Source organism: Vulpes vulpes, chromosome 16 (assembly GCF_048418805.1).
Source record: "Vulpes vulpes isolate BD-2025 chromosome 16, VulVul3, whole genome shotgun sequence".
In the NCBI taxonomy this organism is placed as follows: domain Eukaryota; kingdom Metazoa; phylum Chordata; class Mammalia; order Carnivora; family Canidae; genus Vulpes; species Vulpes vulpes.
In genome coordinates, this window is record NC_132795.1 from 77,919,305 (window position 1) to 77,940,234 (window position 20,930).

Here is a 20,930-nt window from a genome sequence, read left to right on the forward strand (position 1 = left end):
CAGTTTCTTTTAACAGTTCCCTTCCTTGTGAAACTTTCTCCACCCTAGTTTCCATAGCCCCACTGTCTTCTGCTAGGTTAGCCCTCACATTGTTTCTTCTCAAGATTCCTTAAGGGCTCTAGTGCCTCCATCTCGCCCTCACATATCAGTGTGCCCAGAGATCCACCGTCAGCTTTCTTTTCTTCTCTTCCTGACTGATTAATTCATACACACTTACGATTCCAATTATGACCTCAGATGCTGAAGGTATCTATCTATAGGTATCTAATATCTATCCACATACCTACCCCAAAACTTTCTTCTTGGCCCCAGACATGTGTTTTCCAATATACTAGATATCGGTACCTGAATGTACAATGAGTACCTCAGACTCAAATATGTACTCATTCTCTCTTTGGAATCTACCGACACACCTGATCCCTCCCCTGCACTCCATGGCTCTGTAAACAGAGTCATCCTAAATCATTCCTCCTTTCTTTATCTCCTACATCCTGTGGAATCACAGGTTTGCACCCTCTTCTCCAGTACCTCCTCCCTGCCAACGTCAGTTCAGGCGCCTGTTTGCTCTCTCCTCCTACATGATCTCTCCCGGCTCAGGCCTCTGCCCCTCCAATCAGTCTTCTGTATCGCTACCAAAGGAATTTCTCTAAGCCTCTGACTGCCTCACTCCCTGGATTAGTCATCACTTGGTAAAATCCAAACTCCCCAATCACCTGGCCTTTATCTTCAGCCCATCCCCCCATCTTCCTGGCTGCACCCCGTGATAAGCTCTCTGCAACTACTTCCAGGTTCCCAGACTTGTCACACAGCTTTCCCATCTTTCACCCTTTGTGTAAACTGTTCCCTCTGTCCCACATGTCCTTTCCCCACTTGCTGGCCTAGCAAATTCCCAGGGGCCTCCAGCACCATTGGAGCAGCCCCTTCTCTGCAAAGCCCTCTCTGCTCTGCTAGCACCCTGACATTTCTCCACCACACCCCTTATCTTTACTACAGTCAGCTCAACCTGCCCGAGTTCTGGGCTGTGAGTTCCCTGAGCAAATTGACCGTCTTGTCCGTCTGAAGATCCCCAGTGCCCAGCACTGCAGATAATCAGGGAAACAGTGATTAGAAAAGCCAATGACTGAGGAAAAAGAAACCCTCCTTCGTCAAGAAATTCACTGTTGGGTAAATAAAACTAAAGCATAAATAAAAATGGGAAAAGAATATATAGCTCTGTACAGGTAAATGGAAATTAATAAAAGGCCATTAGACTAAGACCAGAACTCACTGACAAGACAAGATTCATGAGTCTATTGCCAAGAGATGGATAATTCATTAAATGATATTGGGAAAATGGGTTACTTTTTTAGTGTATTACTTTAAATCCTGACTTCATGCCATGTCCCAGGATTAAACCTATATGAATTAAAGAGTTACTGCAAATAGAATATCATTTTTAATAACTAGAAGAAAATTTTATCGAATAGTTATGTGCTTTTTGGATAAGAAATCTCTTCCAAAGCATAATGGTCATGAAAGAAAAAAAAACCTCAAAAAAACCTACAAAAGATGTGACCATGGGGATCCCTGGGTGGCTCAGCGGTTTGGTGCCTGCCTTCGGCCCAGGGCTTGATCCTGGAGTCCCAGATCAAGTCCTGCATCAGGCTTCCTGCATGAAGCCTGCTTCTCCTCTGTTTTTGTTTCTGTGTCTCTCATGAATAAAAAAATAAAATCTTAAAAAAAAAAAAGATGTGACCATATGAAAATGTAAATTTTCTATAAATCCAAAAATAAAATTACAAGTCAAACAACAAACTGGGAAAAATACTTATCTATAATATGACAAAATATAATCACATAACTACTTATAAAAATTAATTTTTTAAAAACCAGTAAGATTTCGGGGCACCTAGTGCCTCAGTCAGTTAAGCGTCTTCCTTGGCTAGGGTCATGATGCCTGGGTCCTGGGATAAAGCCTCCATCAATCTCCCTGCTCCGCGGGGACTCTGCTTCTCTCTCTCCCTCTGCATCTTCTCCCACTCCCACTCTCACCTCTCCCTCTCTCTCAGATAAATAAATAAATAAATAAATAAATAAATAAATAAATAAGTAAAATCTTTAGAAAAAGAAGAAATCCATAATCACCTGTAACCTACATGTATTTATTTTTGTAGGGTATTTGTTTATATTCAAATTTAGAATGTTATAGAATATTTATTTTTAAGAAAATTTGGATTACACGCTATATAGTTTAATATGTTGATTATTTAGTTAACAAATATTTTTATGCTATTAATTATTCTTTAAAAACTCAATTTTTAAAAATTATCACATAGCATTTCATTATATGGATATCTTATAATTAAGCAATAATTTCCTTATCCTTGAACATTTAGTTTCTTCTATATTCTATTATATGAGATGTCTAGGTAAATGTATTTGCATATAAACCTTTACTTAGGGGTGCCAGGATGGCTCAGTCGGTTAAGCATCTGACTTTGGCTCAGGTCATGATCTCATGGTCCTAAGATCAAGTCCCACATTGGGCTCCCTGGTCAGTGGAGAGTCTGCTGCTCCTTCTGCCTCTGCCTCTGCCTCTGCCTCTCTAGGCCCCGCTCATGCTCTCTCTCTTTCTTTCCCTCTCAAATAGATAAATAAAATCTTAAAAAAAAAAAAAACCCTTTACTTATATCTCTTTTTTCTTTAGGGGATGGATTCTTGAAATTAATAGGTAAAAGGATGTGAGCATTTTTTTTTAAGTTTATTTACTTTTTTTCAGTAATCTCTATATCCATCATGGGATTCAAACTCATGACCCCGAGATCAAGAGTTACATGCTCACAGCCAGGCACCCCAGGATGTGAGCATTTTTAGTTTTTTGTTTGAAAGTGGTTTTGTTTAAGCCTCCCCTTGCTTGTCATGAGTGTGTGGCTCTTGGACTCATGTTTCCATTGACTATCATCATTTTGTAAATCTTTGTCAATGTGATAGGAAAAAAAAAATCTGACCATTTTTTTAACTTGTATGTCCTTGAGGGATGCCTGGGTGGCTCAGCGGTTGAGCGCCTGCCTTCAGCTCAGAGTGTGATCCCGAAGTCCCAGAATCAAGTCCCACACTGGGCTCCCTGCACAGAGCCTGCTTCTCCTCTGCCTGTGTGTGTGTGTGTATGTGTGTGTGTGTGTGTGTGTCTCATGAATAAATAAATAAAACATTTAAAATAATAATAGTAATAATTTGTATGTCCTTGATAATTAATGATGTTAATTTTTCTATTAACCATTACACTTTCTTTTCTTTAAATTATGTGTAGATGTCCTTTGCTTTACTTTCTATTGAAATCTTAATTTTAAAAAAGATTTTATTTATTTATTTATTTATTTATTTATTTATTTATTTTATTTTTTAAATGTTTTTAAGATTTTATTTATTTATTCATAAGAGACACAGAGAGAGAGAGAGGCAGAGACACGGGCAGAGGGAGAAGCAGGCTCCATGCAGGGAGCCCGATGTGGGACTCGATCCGGGGATCCGGGATCATGACCGGATGCCTTCATGAGCCGAAGGCAGACGCTTAACCGCTGAGCCACCCAGGCGTCCCAAAGATTTTATTTATTAATATGACAGAGACGGAGCATAAGCACAAGAAGGGGAGCAGCAGGCAGAGGAAGAGGAAGAAGCAGACTCCTTGCTGAGCCGGGAGCCCAATGCAGGGTTCAATTCCAGGACCCTGAGACTGTGACCTGAGCCAAAGGCAGACACTTAACCAGCTGAGCCACCCAGGTGCCCCAATTATGGTTTTCTTCTTTATGCTTCTAGTTATTCTTCCAAGCAGGTATAATTTTTATAATTACAAATCAACTTTAGGGTTTTTTGGACACATGTAGGTTTGAGGGGAACCTGAAGTCCATGTAGAGATGAGATCCATCCAGTAAAGCTGACCACCCTGCAGGTGTTTGCAGATGATGCTATGTTCACCTCTAGCCTTCCTATCCAGTGGAGATTTATAACTTAACCAGCCTCAGAAAACTGTGCTTCTGGGACACCTGGGTGGCTCCATCAGTTAACCATCTGCTCTTGCTCAGGTCCTAGGTCCTGGGATGGAGCCAGGCTCCCAGCTTCACTTCATAGCGAATCTACTTCCTGCTCTCCTTCTGTCCCACCCCCTGCTCCAGCACATTCTCTCTGTCTCTCACACACTCTCTCTAAAAAAAAAGAAAGAAAGAAAGAAAGAAAGAAAGAAAGAAAGAAAGAAAGAAGAAAGAAAGAAAGAAAGAAAGAAAGAAAGAAAGAAAGAAAGAAAGAAGAAAAAGAAAGAAAAGGAAACTGTGCTTCCACCAACCAGGATCTTGGGCAGAGCTAGCTTTTGGGGAAGTGGTAGCTTTCCACCCACTGCCTCCACTTTTGGGAAACTACCTGACTACCCTCCAGGTATTTATAAAATAGAGGCAATAATGCTTACATTCATTTCAAAGAACAAAGGTCCTCTGTAAAGATGAGCACCCAATTACAAGCTCCTTTTGGAATCAATTGGAAGTTATCAAGTGCTGGAGTTTATCTGATACACAAACATTTCTCTCGGTTTTCGTGACAAAGACATACACTTTAGGGCTGACAACAGCATTTGATGAGCTCATGCATATATGCTAGTTATGATTTCACAAATTATTTTTTAATATTTTAATTAATTAATTAATTTTTAATTTACTCATGAGAGACACAGAGAGGGAGAGAGAGAGAGGCAGAGACACAGGCAGAGGGAGAAGCAGGCTCCATGCAGGGAGCCCGATGTAGGACTCGATCCCGGGACTCCAGGATCATGCCCGGAGCCAATGGCAGGCACTAAACCGCTGATCCACCCAAGGATCCCCCAAATAAATAAAATATTTTTTTAAATTAAAAGATAATAATAACGATGCTTAATTTTTAGCCAGAGTGCTCTCTTAGCTAAATACTTTCTTGTGGGATGCCTGGGTGGCTCAGTGGTTGAACGTCTGCCTTTGGCTAAGGGCATGATCCCAGAGTCCCAGATTCGAGTTCTACATCAGGCTCCCTGAAACGGAGCCTGCTTCTCCCTCTGCCTGTGTCTCTGCCTCCCTCTCTCTCTTTCATGAATAAATAAATAAAAATTTAAAAATAAATAAATAAATACTTTCTTGTTGGTCTGCCATAAATGGGTTCATATAATAATCATTTTCCTTGGTGTTCAGAAGATCAATATTCAGACCTTATTTTGGAGCCTAAAGAAAAGCAATTAACATCCCTGAAAGATTCTTTTGGAGATTAGTTTATGGACTCTAGATTCCAGTCTCATGATGGATTTGGGCACCATGATGTATCTTTCTTCTGGAAAGCTCAGTGCTGTGCCCTAGTTTTATTGTCTGCTGTTAATATGTAGCTGCTTATTTTTTAATTTCATATATGTTTCCAATCTCTCCCAACTGAGCTGGAGGTTCTTGAGAACAGGACCTATATCTTTTACTTCTTAGACAGAAATAATGCTTACCATGGAGTTTCATAACCTAAATTAAGTGCTTAGTAAATATGTATTAAGCAAACAAGTCACAAATTAATCCCTAGTCAGCCCTGTGCTTCAGTGGAGTGATCTGACACGTACCAAAGGCCCCTGCTGCCCAAAACACCTCCCTCAAAACCAGCTTCAGTGCCTAAGAATCCCGCCATCACTTGCCTTTTTTGGATAAAACACTGTCTCCGAGAGCCCTGTATTAAAATGAAAATAGGGATCCCTGGGTGGCGCAGCGGTTTGGCGCCTGCCTTTGGCCCAGGGCGTGATCCTGGAGACCGGGATTGAATCCCACATCGGGCTCCCGGTGCATGGAGCCTGCTTCTCCCTCTGCCTATGTCTCTGCCACTCTCTCTCTCTGTGACTATCATAAATAAATAAAAATTTTAAAAAAATTTAAAATGAAAATATCTAACCTGGATGGTATCCATCACTAGTATATTGTCTGTATAGTTTCCCAGCCGGGAGCTTGGGCTAGGATTGAGTCCAGGGAAGAGGCCTGAGAACCTACAGTACCATTTTGGGGTGTGAATTAGGTGGAGCAGCTCAAGGACACCAGTGAGAGATGAGGGAGGGAGCATAGAGCAGAGGTCCACTGGGCTGGGACTCTGTGGGGTGAGGCAGGGAATGCCCAACTGGGCTGTAGTGTGTCTCCACACAACCAGAACTGATCTGTAGTAGAAAGCCTTCAATGAGAACCAAAGTGGGGCAACAGAGGAGAAAGAATTTCTGGCAAAACCAGAAGGTTTTATTTACTCAAGTTTCCATCTGAAATTACCCTAAAAAATGATGGGAGGAGGGGTGCCTGGATGGCGCAGTCAGTCCCGCCTCTGTTTCTCCGTTTCAGCTGAGATTCTGATCTCAGGGTTGGGAGATGGAGTTCTGTGTCAGGCTCTGTGCTCAGGACAGAGACTGCGTGGGTTTCTCTCCCCCCCTCCCTCTCTTTCTCTCTCTCTCAAATAAATGAATGAATGAATGAATGAATGATAGGAGGATGGGTCAATGTGGTATGGCTCTTGACCTACAACCAATATGGCTTCTAAATTCTGAGCAATCTTTACATAAGCATACCTACACCCATACACGACATACCTACACTTCAGTGCTTCCACGTATATAAATCCAGGGTTTGTTTTTTGTTTTTGTTTTTGTTTTTTTTCCTATGAATTGTTTGCTAGGAGTTAGAAGCAGGCAGCATCCCAAAGTGAGCAAGGGATCATGGATACAGGGCAGGGTCCCCTCTCCTCTACCAACCCCCAGGAGGAAGCAGACAGGGAAGGTTCCTATGGTTACAAGGGCTTGGCTCCTTTATTGCTTTCATTCTTCTGGGCATTTTTATAAGAAGAAAGCAAAGTACACATATTTTATAACCCTTTGTCTAGAAAATATGATATTCCATTTCAAAAAATGAAGGCCCCTATAAAGGTGAGCACCTAACTACAAGCTTCTTTGGGAATCAATCAGACATGATTAAGTACTAGAGTTTATCTGCTACACAAATAAGTATTTCTCTAGGTTTATGACTCTAAAGAAGACATAACCCTTAGGGTTGATAGCACTGAAACCGTGTGGTGTGGAGAAAGAGAATAGCTTTTGGAGTTGTACAGCCACGGGGTTAAGCCTTAGCACCACCGTTCACTAATCCATCTTTCAGCCCATCTTGGGTGTTACCTCGCTGTGCTTAACCAGTACTCTCATCTGTAAAATGGAAATAGGAGATAGAGTCTCTGTAAAGATTAAATAAGATAATGTGAAAAAAGCACATTGTGAGTGCTTACCAAATACTTGTTTTCCCTTCTTTTCCTTTCTAAATGGTTGGCTGAACGAAATAACTGGTGAGGAAGATCTCTAATCAGTAGCCAAATAAGGTTCTGAAAACCCTCAAGGGTAAGAAGAATCTAAAAAATAAGCTGTAAGAAAGAAAGCAATCTGTTTCATTAACACTTATAATAATTTAGAACCAGAGAGTAGCCAGACCAATCCTGAGCCCTGAGTTCTCTGTATGAGTGTCTGTCTCACTTCCGAAGCTACAAACTCCTGAGGGAATGCATGAGGACCTAGAACCCTAAAAGCTCTGTCTTGTTAAACCTGAATCTCCACAAACTAGTGAGGAGCCTCCTAGTTTGATTGCTGATTAAAGCTGACTCATTTTATCTCCCCTCTCTCCCAGTTGGTTCCAAAATACAATTCTCCTTGGATAATATTGGAATCCCTTAAGGCTTACTTACAGGCCAGCTTTCAAATTTTTTCCCTCATTTGATGCCCGATAACATGCATCAAATAAATTTACCTATGCTTTTCAACAGGTGATTTCTATAGGAGTGAGCCAGCTTGGGCCATGTATAAACCAAGCTATGCCTGTGTTCTCTATACTCCTATAATCCCACTGGTTAGTTATTACCATTCAATGGGTCCACTGCTTTGTCCTACAAAGGCTTTTGCACCCAAGGATAGAAGCAAAGTGTGATGTCCCCCATGTTGAGATGGCTTAGTAACTCTTCACTGGTCTGAGATATTCTTTTTTTTTTTTTTTTTTTAAGATTTTATTTATTGGGACACCTGGGTGGCTCAGTGGTTGAGCATCTACCTTTGGCTCAGGGCATGATCTCAGAGTTCTGGGATCAAGTCCTGCAGTGGGCTTCCTGCTTGGAGCCTGCTTCTCCTTCTGCCTGTGTCTCTGCCTCTCTCTCTCTCTCTCTCGCTCTTTCTCTCTCTCTCTGTGTCTCTCATGAATAAATAAATAAAATCTGTATTTTTAAAAAAGATTGATTTATTTATTCATGAGAGACACAGAGAGAGAGAGAGAGGCAGAGACACAGGCAGAGGGAGAAGCAGACTCCCTGCAGGGAGCCTGATGCGGGACTCCATCCCAGGACCCCAGGATCATGACTTGAGCCAAAGGCAGACACTCAACCGCTAAGCCACCCAGGCATTCCTGGTCTGGGATATTCTATGAGCTATTTGTTTTGTTTTGTTTTGTAAGGTTTTATTTATTTCTTCATGAGAGACACACACACAGAGAGAGAGAGAGAGAGAGAGGCAGAGGCACAGGAGAAGCAGGCCCCATGCGGGAAGCCTGATGTGGGACTCGATCCTCGGTCTCCGGGATCCGAAGGCAGGTGCCAAACCGCTGAGCCACCCAGGGATCCCCCTTTATGAGCTATTTGTAGCATTTAGATCCATGTGCTATTTTTCCTGGGCTTTTTCTTTTTCTTTTTTCTTTTCTCTCTCTCTCTCTCCCCCCACCCCCTCTCTTTTTCCTGGCTATCTTTTTGACCTAATAAACCCTGCATGGAAATGGAAATGTGGTCATTGGTTCACAGACTTCACTACAGGCTTCTAGAAGTGCCTTTTTTTTTTTTTTTTTTTTTTTTTTACAAATAGGGAACCAACAAAGATATGACATATCCTCCTTCCTCTCTCCCCTGCTCACATTCCTTTATTTCTTCTTTCACTTCCCTTCTACAATTCATGGCCATAATTCTCCCTCTAATGCGCTCAGTCCTCAATGACTGCTAATCCTTAGCACTACGATGGGGGACAGCCTAGAACTCCCAGGATCATTATCAAACTGGGAACATTCTGAGTCAGTACTGTACACAGTGATGTGTGTTGTATATGGTTCAGCTGGGCCATGACACTTGATAACTCACTCATCCTGAGTAGGAGTGCCAATAAAATTATGTTTATGGTATTTAGTTCATTCTTATCATACACCTTCATTTTCTAGGGACATCTTAGGAAGCCCTATGGGGACATACAGAAAATTCCAGAAAGGAAAGCCACATAAGTGTGTATTTTTCCTTTGTTGTTTTTTTCTCGTGCCTTGCAAACTGCCAATGTGTTCCTTCTCAACCAGCAATATGAGAACCCAGGTGACAGTCCTGTTTGATCCTGTCCAGTTACCAGGAAAGGGAACTTCCTCAGAATTGTGAGTGTGTATTTGGTTGCTGCGGAGATGTTATTAAACTTGAAATAAGCTCTCAGGTTCATCAGGGCTGTCGCATACACTGTAAATGACCCATCATAAAGATCCCACCCCTCTCTGATCCTGATAAGGCATAAGGCAAGGGTAAAGGTCCGTCTCTGTTTGCCACACTCTAGTTCCTTCTGTCTAGGCCACAACACAATTTCCGGAACCAGCCAGCTCCAGGAACAGTGTCAGTGTTGAATGGTTAAGTCATCCATAAAGTAAATGTTCGATACTTATTAATGATCATGACTCAATCATTCAGGTGGTTATTAAGCTAACACCGGTCACCCCACCACCCCTACCTCACCATATCCTCCCCGAGAGAGCATTTCCACCCCTCCCTACAAAGATTGCCACCACCCACCACTACATTCTGCAGGGCAAGACAATCATCCTTAAGTCCCTCGACCTTTGTATTAATATTCAAAATCTGCACATCAGGCTGCTTTCCCATCTCCCTCCAAGAGCCTGTCAGGCTAGTCAGACCATGCTTTATATCCTATTTGCCTGGGTCACCGCCAGAAGAACAAGCCTTCTAGGTCACCCAACATCACATTGGCCATTCATCCCAGTACCTGTGAGCTCATCACCTAGTCTTATCCAGTTCCTCTCCGTCCTCCCCCAAACTCTCCCACTGCACTCTCACTCACTCTTTCTCTGCCACCATCAAACATCTTGGTAGCCTCCTCTTCTCTGAACATCCCTTCCACCTCCCAGCAGTGAGTGACCTTGGCTTCCCTCTCAGATGAAAGAAATTGCTTTTACTTTTCCCCTCAGGGAAAAGACCTCAGGGCCAGGGGGTGTCCTAGGTGTTCTACTTGTCATTTCCAAACTATTTCTTTACTTTCGTCCTTCTAACATCCAGCTCCTTCAAATCCCTTGCTGTCACCCCTGGTCCTTTCAGCTTCTCACTTATGAGCTGCGTTGTCGCTGTTCTTTACCCTGACAGATATTCCTGTCTCATCTTCTTTACTTCTGAGTAAAGAAGTAAAGCCCTGCTTAGGTGCCATGACCCAGCATCATCATCACACTTCTGCAAACACCTTCCACACTAATCTCATCTTTCTTTTGTCCATCCTGGAATATCCCATTCTGTTGACTCCAACTCCCTGGTTCTCAGAGCTTGTACTCAAGCACCTGGTTATTGCTGGAGGAAATTGCACAACACAACCGATGGATTTCACTTTGAATTGTGACTTTAAACCTCAAAGGAACTCTTGCACTGCCAAGCAAATACTATCATATTTTCTAGGAAAGTTCACTGTCCCACTCTAAAATGGCATTCTCAGGGGTGCTTGAATGGCTCAGTCTGGACAATTTGTGACTCTTAATCTTGAATCTGCGGGTTCAAGCCCCACATTGGTGTAGAGATTAGTAAAATAAATAAATAAATAAATTTGTCAGAGATTGTACTTTAAGAAATTATTTTAATCATCTTTTTTTTTTTAAAGTTTTATTTACTCAAGTAATCTCTACACCCAATATGGGGCTCAAACTCACAACTCTGAGATCAAGAGGATGTGAATCCTTCTCTGACTGAGCCAGTCAGGCACCCTAAAATTTTTTTTTAAATAAAATGACATCCTCACTTTTCCCCCCTCAATATCCTCTACGTTACAAAGCTTTAAAGAAAGATAGAATGTTTTTTTGTTTTGAAAGATAGAATGTTAACATAGCTGCAAAGCATCTCCCCCAGAATGTTTGTCATAACTCTGATGGGTTTTTTTTCATAACTCTAATGGTTTTAACATGTCTACAAATTCTTTTATATTCCTCCATCTCTGCCTCTCTGTGTGTGTCTCATGAATGAATAAATAAAAATCTTTAAAATAAAATAAAATAAAATTTAAACTAATAACTCTCACATCTCATCTTCAAACCCTTCTTCTTTTTTTTAAAGGTTTTATTTATTTATTCATGAGAGACACAGAGAGAAAGGCAGAGACACAGGCAGAGAGAGGAGAAGCAGGCTCCATGCAGGGAGTCCGATGTGGGACTCGATCCCAGGACTCCAGGATCATGCCCTGAGCCAAAGGCAGATGCTCAAACCCTGAGCCACCCAGGCGTCCCTAAACCCTTCTTTCATCTAGTGACCTTGCCTCATACATCCGTGATAGATTAGAAGTGTGGGACTGGAACTTTCCTTCTCCCATGACTACATTAGCTGGTGTACCTGCATCTGCCTCCATCCTTCTGGTAGAAGAGCAAAGCTGTCTCTGCTCTTCACCAGATCCCATTCTCTCTCCCCTTCCCCCCTTTCTTAAAGATGCCCCTCCTCAGCTACTCCTTTTCTGTCAGCGACCCCCTCTCTCCTGGGTCACTCCCATCTCCCCTGTACACGTGCTGTGCTATCTCTCAGATTAAGAAGACCCTTCCCTGCGTCTTTGTCTCCCACTGTGCTACCCCATTTTCTTTGTCCCCTTGGAAAACATTTTGCAAGACTTATCTGCATGTGTTCTCTTCTTGATCTCTACTTCCTGTGAGTTTCTCTCCATGAGCACTGTGATTCCACCAAAATTACCAAAATCCAGTGGACTGTTCTATGTCATCTTATCAACTTCTCACTGGCACTCAGTACAGTTAACCATTAACTGTATTTTGAAAACCCTTTTCTCTTGGCTTCTGTGACACTCCTTCTAGCTTATTCCTACTTCATTGACCACTGCCCTGACTTTCCTGACTCCTACTCTTCAGCTCAACTTCTAAATATGGGATACCTTAGGGTTCCTTTCTGAACTCCTTTTTTTTCTATCCACATTCTCTGCCTACTTACTTCATATACTCCCTTAGCTTTAGATACTATCTTTATACAGATGACTCTGTATGAATTTAGACTCACATATGGCACATTCCACTTGACATCTCTGCTTGGATGACTAATGGACCACTCAGACATGTGCCCCCCCACTCCCTTTCTCCCCCAGTGTTCACCTTGTCAGCAAATGGCACCATTATCCCCTCAGCTGCTGAAGCTAAGAATCTCAGAGTGATCTTTGATTCCTCACTTACCCTCATATCCAGGATTGGAATTAGTAAATCCTATCTGCTCTAACTCCAAAACTGCATCTCTTATGTATGGGTACTTCTCTCCATCTTCACTGCCACTACTCTTGTCTAGGTTAACATAATTCCTCACCAAGATTAATACAATGGCTTCTAAGTTCATCTTCCTTCTTACACTCTGCACACTTACAATGCATTCTTTAAAAAGCATTCAGAAGTGATCTTTCTACAGTATAACTCATGTCTGTCCCCTGCTTCTATCCCTACAATACAATAAAATCTTTACCATTCCTCAAGGTTTTGCATGAGCTGACTCCTGGCCTCAAGCCCTTCCTCTCTCATTTACAAAATTCTAGTCCCATTGACCTCGTTTCTGTTCTTCCAGCATACCTTTTGTGTAGTCCACTTTTCCTATCATATAGCAATACTGAGTAAGATAAAATATGTTGCTGAAATCAAGGTATGCTATTATTTAAGGCCATAGCTCTTTTTTTTTTTAAAGATGTTATTTATTTATTCATGAGAGACACAGATTGAGAGAGGCACAGACACAGACAGAGGGAGAAGCAGGCTCCACGCAGGGAGCCCGACACGGGACTTGATTCTGGGCCCCCAGGATCACACCCTGGGCTGAAGGCAGCACTAAACCACTGAGCCACCCTAGCTGCCCCAAGGCCGTAACTTTTAATCAGAAGTGATACTGCCTTGCCCAAAGCTCTGGAAATGTATAGACACCTCTTTTGAGTTGTTTAAACGACTGAGTAGATTGAGTGGAGGCTAATCTCCTTGAAATATTTTGAGGAATATCCTATCCAAAATTCCAATGTAGTGCCCCATGATAAGACACCTAGTCTGAAGCATTCTTGTGTCCATAAAAGACTTATAACAATAATGTTTATAGCAACTTTATTCATAATAGCACCAAACTGAAACATCCCACCTCTCCATCCATAGTAGAATAGATTAAATAAATTGTGGCATATCCGTACAGTTCTAAACTTCTCAGCAATTAAAGAGAATTGTCAACACATGCAACATTATGAATCTCAAAAATGTTATGCTGAGGGACACCTGGATGGCTCAGTGGTTGAGCTTCTTTCTGCCTTTGGCTCGGGTCCCCATCCCGGGATCCGGGATCCAGTCCCACATGGGCTCCTTGCAGGGAGCTTGCTTCTCCCTCTGCCTGTATCTCTGCCTCTTTCCCATTCTGTGTCTCTCATGAATAAATAAATAAATAAAATCTTTTTTAAAAATGTTATGCCGAGCAAAAGAAGCTTTATACAAAAAACTACATATGGGTTGATTCTATATGACAATTCTAGTGGGACCAACTACATAAATTCCAGGTTCTAGTACAAAATGAAAATGTAGATTTCTTGTTAGAATACTGAGAATTTCAAGACTGTGACAGCTTGTATTATACCAAGTGTGTACCCTTTGAAGCATGGGGTCCTGTGTGGATGTATGGGTTGCATGCCCATGAAGTTTGTCAAGGGCTGGAGTAGGCAAATTTATGTATGCTGGAAAACAAATGAAAATTGGAATTGCATCTTGAGGGAGTAGAGACTGACTAGAAAAGAAAAAATAAAACTTTTTGGAAATGATGGTTATATTGATCTTTTTTTTTTTTTTAAGTAGATCCACACCCAGTGTGGAGCCCAATGGAGGGCTTGGACTCACAACCCTGAGATGATGACCTGAGCTAAGTAAGATCAAGAGTTGAGTGCTTAACTGACTGAGCACCCCAGGCACCCCAGTTACATTTGTCTTGACAAAAGTCTGTATCACAAGTATATATATTTGTCAAACTCATTTAACTTTGCACTTAAATTTTTTTCTTCTTATTGTTTTACCGAAAAAAAAATTCCAAGCTAACATTGATCTTTAATTAATGGTACACATACTGAAGTAGTTAGAGAAAAATGTGTATGAAGTCTTCAGTTAACTTGAAAATGCATCAAAATAATGATGGGAAGATAGATGGATATGTATGTGATAAATCAAGTATGGTAAAACATTAATGGTATAATTTTAGTTTGGCTATTTCAATACTCTTCTCTCAACTATTGAGAGAAGTTGGGGATCCCTGGGTGGCTCAGCGATTTAGCGCCTGCCTTTGGCCCAAGGCATGATCCTGGGGTCCTAGAATCCAGTCCCACATCGGGCTCCCTGCGTGAAGCCTGCTTCTCCCTCTGCCTGTGTCTCTGCCTCTCTCTCTCTCTCTCTTTCTCTGTCTCTCATGAATAAATAAATAAAATCTTTTTTAAAAAATTGAGAGAAGTAGACACAAAGTCAGAAGGAATAGACAACATCTGAAAAATACCGTCAGCGAACTTGAACACTCCTTCTAACAAAGTTCTTTTTTTTTTTTTTTTTTTTTTAAGATTTTATTTATTCATGAGAGACACAGAGTGAGAGAGGCAGAGACACAGGCAGGGGGGAAAAGCAGGCTCCATGCAGGGAGCCCGACGCGGGACTTGATCCTGGGGCCCCAGGATCACGCCCTGGGCTGAAGGTGGCACTAAGCCTCTGAGCCACAAAGGCTGCCCACATAGAACATTCACCAAAATAGACCATATGCTGGGTTTTTTTTTTGTTTGTTTTGTTTTTTTGTTTTTTTTGTTTTTTTATGATAGTCACACAGAGAGAGAGAGGGGGGCAGAGACACAGGCAGAGGGAGAAGCAGGCTCCATGCACCGGGAGCCCGACGCGGGATTCGATCCCGGGTCTCCAGGATCGTGCCCTGGGCCAAAGGCCGGCACTAAACCGCTGCACCACCCAGGGATCCCCATATGCTGGGTTTTGAAACAAGTCTTGATAAATTTAGGATTGAAATAACCCAGAATTTATTCTTTGAACCCACTGAAATTAAATTAGAAATCAATAATAAAAGGTTATCTAGGAAATCTTTAAATATTTGGGAATTAAACAACACACTGCTAAATAATCTATAAGCTGATAAAAAATCTTAAGGGAAACTAGAAAATATTTTTAATTGAATGGTAATTATAACAGAACATAATGTGTGGGATTATAACACAACAAAATGTGTGAGCTGCAGCTAAAGCTATGCTTAGAAGGGATATTATAGGTTTAAATGCTTATGTTATAAGAGAAGAAAACTCTAAAATCACTGATCTAAGCTTTCATATTAGGAAGTTAGAAAAAGGAGAGCAAATTAAATCCGAAATAAGTAGAAGAAAGGAAATTATAAAAAGAAGAGAGAATACCAATGAAACAAAACAGACAGCAATAAAAACAAAATTTGGCTTTTTGAAAAAAGCAATACAATTAATAAATCTCTAGCTAAATTGGTAATTTTATTTTTCTTAACTTTTAAACAAGATTTTATTTATTTGACAGAGAAAGAGAGAGAGCACAAGCAGGTGGAGTGGCAGAGGGAGAGGGAGAAGCAAGTTCCCCTCTGAGCAGGGAACCCCATGCAGGGCTTGATCTCAGGATGCCAGGATCATGACCCAGCTAAAGGCAGACATTCAACTGACTGAACCACCCAGGCGCCCCTAGATTGTAATTTTAAAGAGAGACAAATTACCCACAACAGGGATAAATGAAAGACGTCTCTACATATTCTACAAATATTAAAAAGATGTAAGGAGAGGGCACCTGGGTGGCTCAGTGGTTGAGCATCTGCCTTGTCTCAGGTTGTGATTCCAGGGTTCTGGAATCAAGTCCCACATTGGGCTCCCCACAGGGAGCCTGCTTCTCCTTCTGCCTAGGTCTCTGCCTCTCTCCCTGTCTCTCATGAATAAATAAATAAAAATCTTTTAAAAAATATATAAGGAAATATTATAAATAACTTTATGCCAGCAAATGGGATAACTTAAATGAAAAGGATAAAAATTTCTGAAAAGACACAAATATTAAAACAGACACAAAAATTAGAAAATCTGAATTGCCTTCCATTTATTAAAACACTGAATTTGTCATTAAATTTTTTTTTTGTCATTAAAATTTTTGCTACAAAGAATCTCCAGGGGGATCCCTGGGTGGCTCAGTGGTTTAGTGCCTGCCTTCGGCCCAGGGCATGATCTTGGAGTCCCAGGATCGAGTCCCACATCAGGCTCCCTGCATGGAGCCTGTTTCTCCTTCTGCCTGTGTCTCTGCCTCTCTCTCTCTCTCTCTCTCTCTTTCTCTCTGTGTCTCTCATGAATAAATAGACTCTTTGAGAAAAAAAAAAAAAAAAAGAAGAACCTCCAGGCCCAGATGGCTTTACTGGTGAATACTAACAAACATTCAAGAAAGAAATATGTAAAATCTATAAAAGCACTTTCAGAAATTAGAGGAGGAAAGAATACTTTCCAACTCATTTTAAGAGGTCAGCATTGGGATACCTGGCTGGCTCAGTTGGTAGAGCCTGTAACTCTTGATTTCAGAATTGTGAGTTTGAGATGCACATTGGATGTGGAGGTTACTTAAAAATAAAGTATTTAAAGGGCACCTGGGTAGCTTAGTCAGTTATGCATCCCATTCTTGATTTAGGATCCAGCCATGATCTCAGGGTTATAAGATCATATAAGCCCTGCATCAGGATTTGTACTCAGCAGGGAGTCTGCTTGAGATTCTCTCTCCCTCTGCTCCTCCTCCCACTTGTGTGCAGACTCTCTGTCTCAAATAAAGAAATCTTTTAAAAAAGTAAAAAATAGGGCAGCCCCCCCCCCCCAAAAAAAATAGGGCAGCCCCAATGGCTCAGTGGTTTAGTGCTGCCTTCAGCCTGGGGTGTGATCCTGGAGACCTGGGATCGAGTCCCATGTCAGGCTCCCTGCATGGAGCCTGCTTCTCCCTCTGCCTGTGCCCCTGCCTCTCTCTCTCTGTGTCTGTCATGAATAAATAAATTAAAAATAAAATAAAATAAAATAAAAAAGTAAAAAATAAAAAAAATATTTTTTAAAAAAGAAGCCAGCATTAACCAAAGTGACAGGAAAACTTCATCCTTGATGAACATTATTACAAAACTCTTTTTTTTTTTTTTTTAAGATTTTACTTATTTATTCATGAGAGACACACACGGAGAGAGAGAGAGGCAGAGGGAGAAGCAGGCTCCATGCAAGGAGCCCAATGTGGGACTCGATCCCGGTCTCCAGGATCACACCCTGGGCTGCAGGTGGCACCAAACTGCTGCACCACCAGGGCTGCCCTACAAAACTCTTTAACAAAATATTAGCAAATAGAATTCTAATTTATAACAAAAATAGTACATTATGATCAGGTGAGGTTTATCCCAGGAATGTTGGGTTAGATTAACATTCAAAAATCAATGTAAGGGATCCCTGGGTGGCGCAGCGGTTTAGCGCCTGCCTTTGGCCCGGGGCATGATCCTGGAGACCTAGGATCAGATCCCACGTCGGGCTCCCTGCATGGAGCCTGCTTCTCCCTCTGCCCGTGTCTCTGCCTCTCTCTCTCTCTCTCTGTGTGATTATCATGAATAAATAAATAAAATCTTTTAAAAAATCAGTGTAATTAAAAAAAATAAATGTTGGATGGAGCTACAGTGTAGCTACAGTGAAATTAGCTAGTCAGAGAAACACAAATACCATATGATTTCACTCATATGTGGAATTTAGGAAACGAAACAGAAGAACATGTGGAAAGGGGTAAAAATGAGGAGAGACAGGGACACAAACCATAAGAGACTCAATGATAGAGAACAGAGTTGATGGAGGGAAGTGGGTGGGCAGAGGATGGGCTAAATGGGTGGTGGGTATTAAGGAGGGCACTTGTGATGAGCACTGGGTATTACATGTAAGTGATGAATCACCAAATTCTACTCCTGAAACCATTATTAAGTATAATGTTAACTAACTAGAATTTAAATAAAAATTTGGAAGAAAGATTTTTTTAAAGCAATGTAATTTGCCAAATAATAGAAAACAGAAGAAAAATCAAAGGATTATGTCAACAGAGGTAGAAAAACCATTTGACAAAATTTAACCCCCACACACAAAAATATGGGATGCCTGGCTGGCTCAGTTGGTGGAATGTGCAATTCTTGATCTCAGGGTCATGAGTTCAGGGTCCCGATTGGGCATAAGGATTACTTAAAAATAAAATCTTTTAAAAATTTTAACACCTATTTATGATACTCCCAGGAAACTAGAATGTTTTAAAAATGTTTTTCAACCTTAAAAAGGGTATCCATAACAAAGAACCTGCAGCTAATATAATACTTATATTTTTAAAGATTTATTTATTTATTTGAGAGAGAGCACAAGCTCACGAGCAGGCACACAGGAGCTGGAGGCAGAAGGAGAGGGAGAGAGAATCTCAAGCAGACTCTTCACTGAGTGCAGAGCCCAATCTTATGACACTGAGATCACAACCTGAGCCAAAACCAAGAGTTGGGTGCTCAACCACCCAGGCACCCCAATATAGTACTTCATAGTAAACAATTGAATGCTTTCTCTCTAGGATCAGGAATAAGGCCAGAATAAATAAATAAATAAAATCTTAAAAAATTAAAAGCTAAAACTATGAAAGTTCTAGAAGAAAATGATGATAAGACAACAAAGAGTGGGATGATTTCCACATAAATAATATGGGAAGATGTGGGTAAGGGACCTTCAGAAGAGAGAAATAATTATCTTCTACAGGGGGATATGAGCTGATACCATGTGAAAGGGGAGAAAAAGCAGCTAAACAAAGTGGTTGTGTCTAGTGGAACAAGAATCAGGATGGGAAAGGGAGTGCCTATTTTTTATTTTAAATTTTGTAGTACTGGGCAGCCCAGGTGGCTCAATGGTTTAGCGCTGCCTTCAGCCCAGGGCGTGATCCTAGAGTCCTGGGATCGAGTCCCACATCGGGCTCCCTGCATGGAGCCTGCTTCTCCCTCTGCCTGTGTCTCTGCCCGCCCCCTTCTCTGTGTCTCTCAAATAAAATCTTAAAAAAATTTTGTATACTATTTGATTTTTTTTTTTAAGATTTTATTCATCTTATGATCATGCCCTGAGCCAAAGGCAGATGGTCAACCACTGAGCCACCCAGGCATCCCTATTTGACTCTTATACTATGTACATGCATTTCTTTGATAAAAGTAAAAATCTACTGTATTATTTTTAATTATAATAGATATCACCTAATAAGCATCTCTGTATTAATGTACTGAACAGTGTACTAAGTACTTATTATATAGCACTTTATATTTTATAAAAGAATTTCAAGGGTCCAAAGATATGAAAAAGGGTTTTTTTCATGGTTAGGAGTTCAAAGTTTTGCTTTGGAGATGAAGTTCATTTTTTTAATGACAGATAAAATGACGATAAAAATCATACAATATATTAAGGTGGGCTCTAAATATACAAATGCAAACTTGTTTTATAAAGCTAAACCAGAATAATAGTAATATCCCTCATTTAACAAAGAGTAAATCCTATGAAACCTGATTCTTTAGGATATGTGAGTAGAATTAACGAATAGTAGCATAAATATCAAACCATTAACAATGATTATCTAGGAGAAGAAAGGATTTGCTGGGTAGTGGTCAAGAAGAACTTTCATTCTTCATTCTTTTTATCTTTCCTTAAAGATTTTATTTTTTTAGTCTCTATACCCAACCTGGGGCTGGAATTTACAATTCCCAGATCAAGAGTTGCATGTTCTACCAATTGAGCCAGGCAGGTGCCCCTCATTCTTCATTCTATTTACTTTTGTTTTTTACTAATATATTACTCATGAAATAACAAAAAAATTAAGAGAGGCAGGTGAGGGGCAGAGGGAGAGAAAGAGAGAATCTTAAGCAGCTTCCACATCTAATGCAAGCCAAAAGCCAGACTCAGTCTCACAACCTTAAGATCATGACCTGATCTGAAATCAAGAGTCTGACACCTAACCAACTGAGCCACCCAAGAACTCCAAAATAACAAAAAATTTTAAGAACTAGCAATCCTTTATATTAAATGTTTACACATTATACTTTCCCTTAGCCATCTGCAAGAATAACATTTATCCTATTTAAGGTTTCATTAAATTCACATAAATATGTGCACATACACACATTCTAAAATCTATGTGAAGAAACTACTGTAGGATATGAACTAGGTAATTTTCTCAAAGAAAAATAGATAGTAGGTAGGTAACTAGGCAATTTTTAAAATTTTTCGAGTTGTTTTTTTTAAGGAACATGATTATTTTCTCCAATGCTGATTGTATTTAATATGATATAGTTTTACTTTATTTTTTTAAAAAGATTTTATTTATTCATGAGAGACACACACAGAGAGAGGCAGAGACACAAGCAGAGGGAGAAGCAGGCTCCATGCAGGGAGCCTGCTGTGGGACTCCATCCCGGGTCTCAAGGATCAGGCCCTGGGTTGAAGGCAGCGCTAAGCCGCTGAGCCACCCAGGCTGCCTGACATAGTTTTACTTTAAAAGTATCCTTGAGGGGATCCCTGGGTGGCTTAGTGGTTTAGCGCCTGCCTTTGGCCCAGGGCATGATCCTGG

General features: G+C 40.8%; 1 long non-coding RNA gene across 2 annotated transcripts in view; it reads left to right on the plus strand.

The window, feature by feature from the left end:
* LOC112915228 (uncharacterized) overlaps positions 1 to 20,930 on the plus strand; it is a 167,877-nt gene that overhangs the window by 146,433 nt on the left and 514 nt on the right. The gene's annotated exons all lie outside the window — the stretch shown is intronic.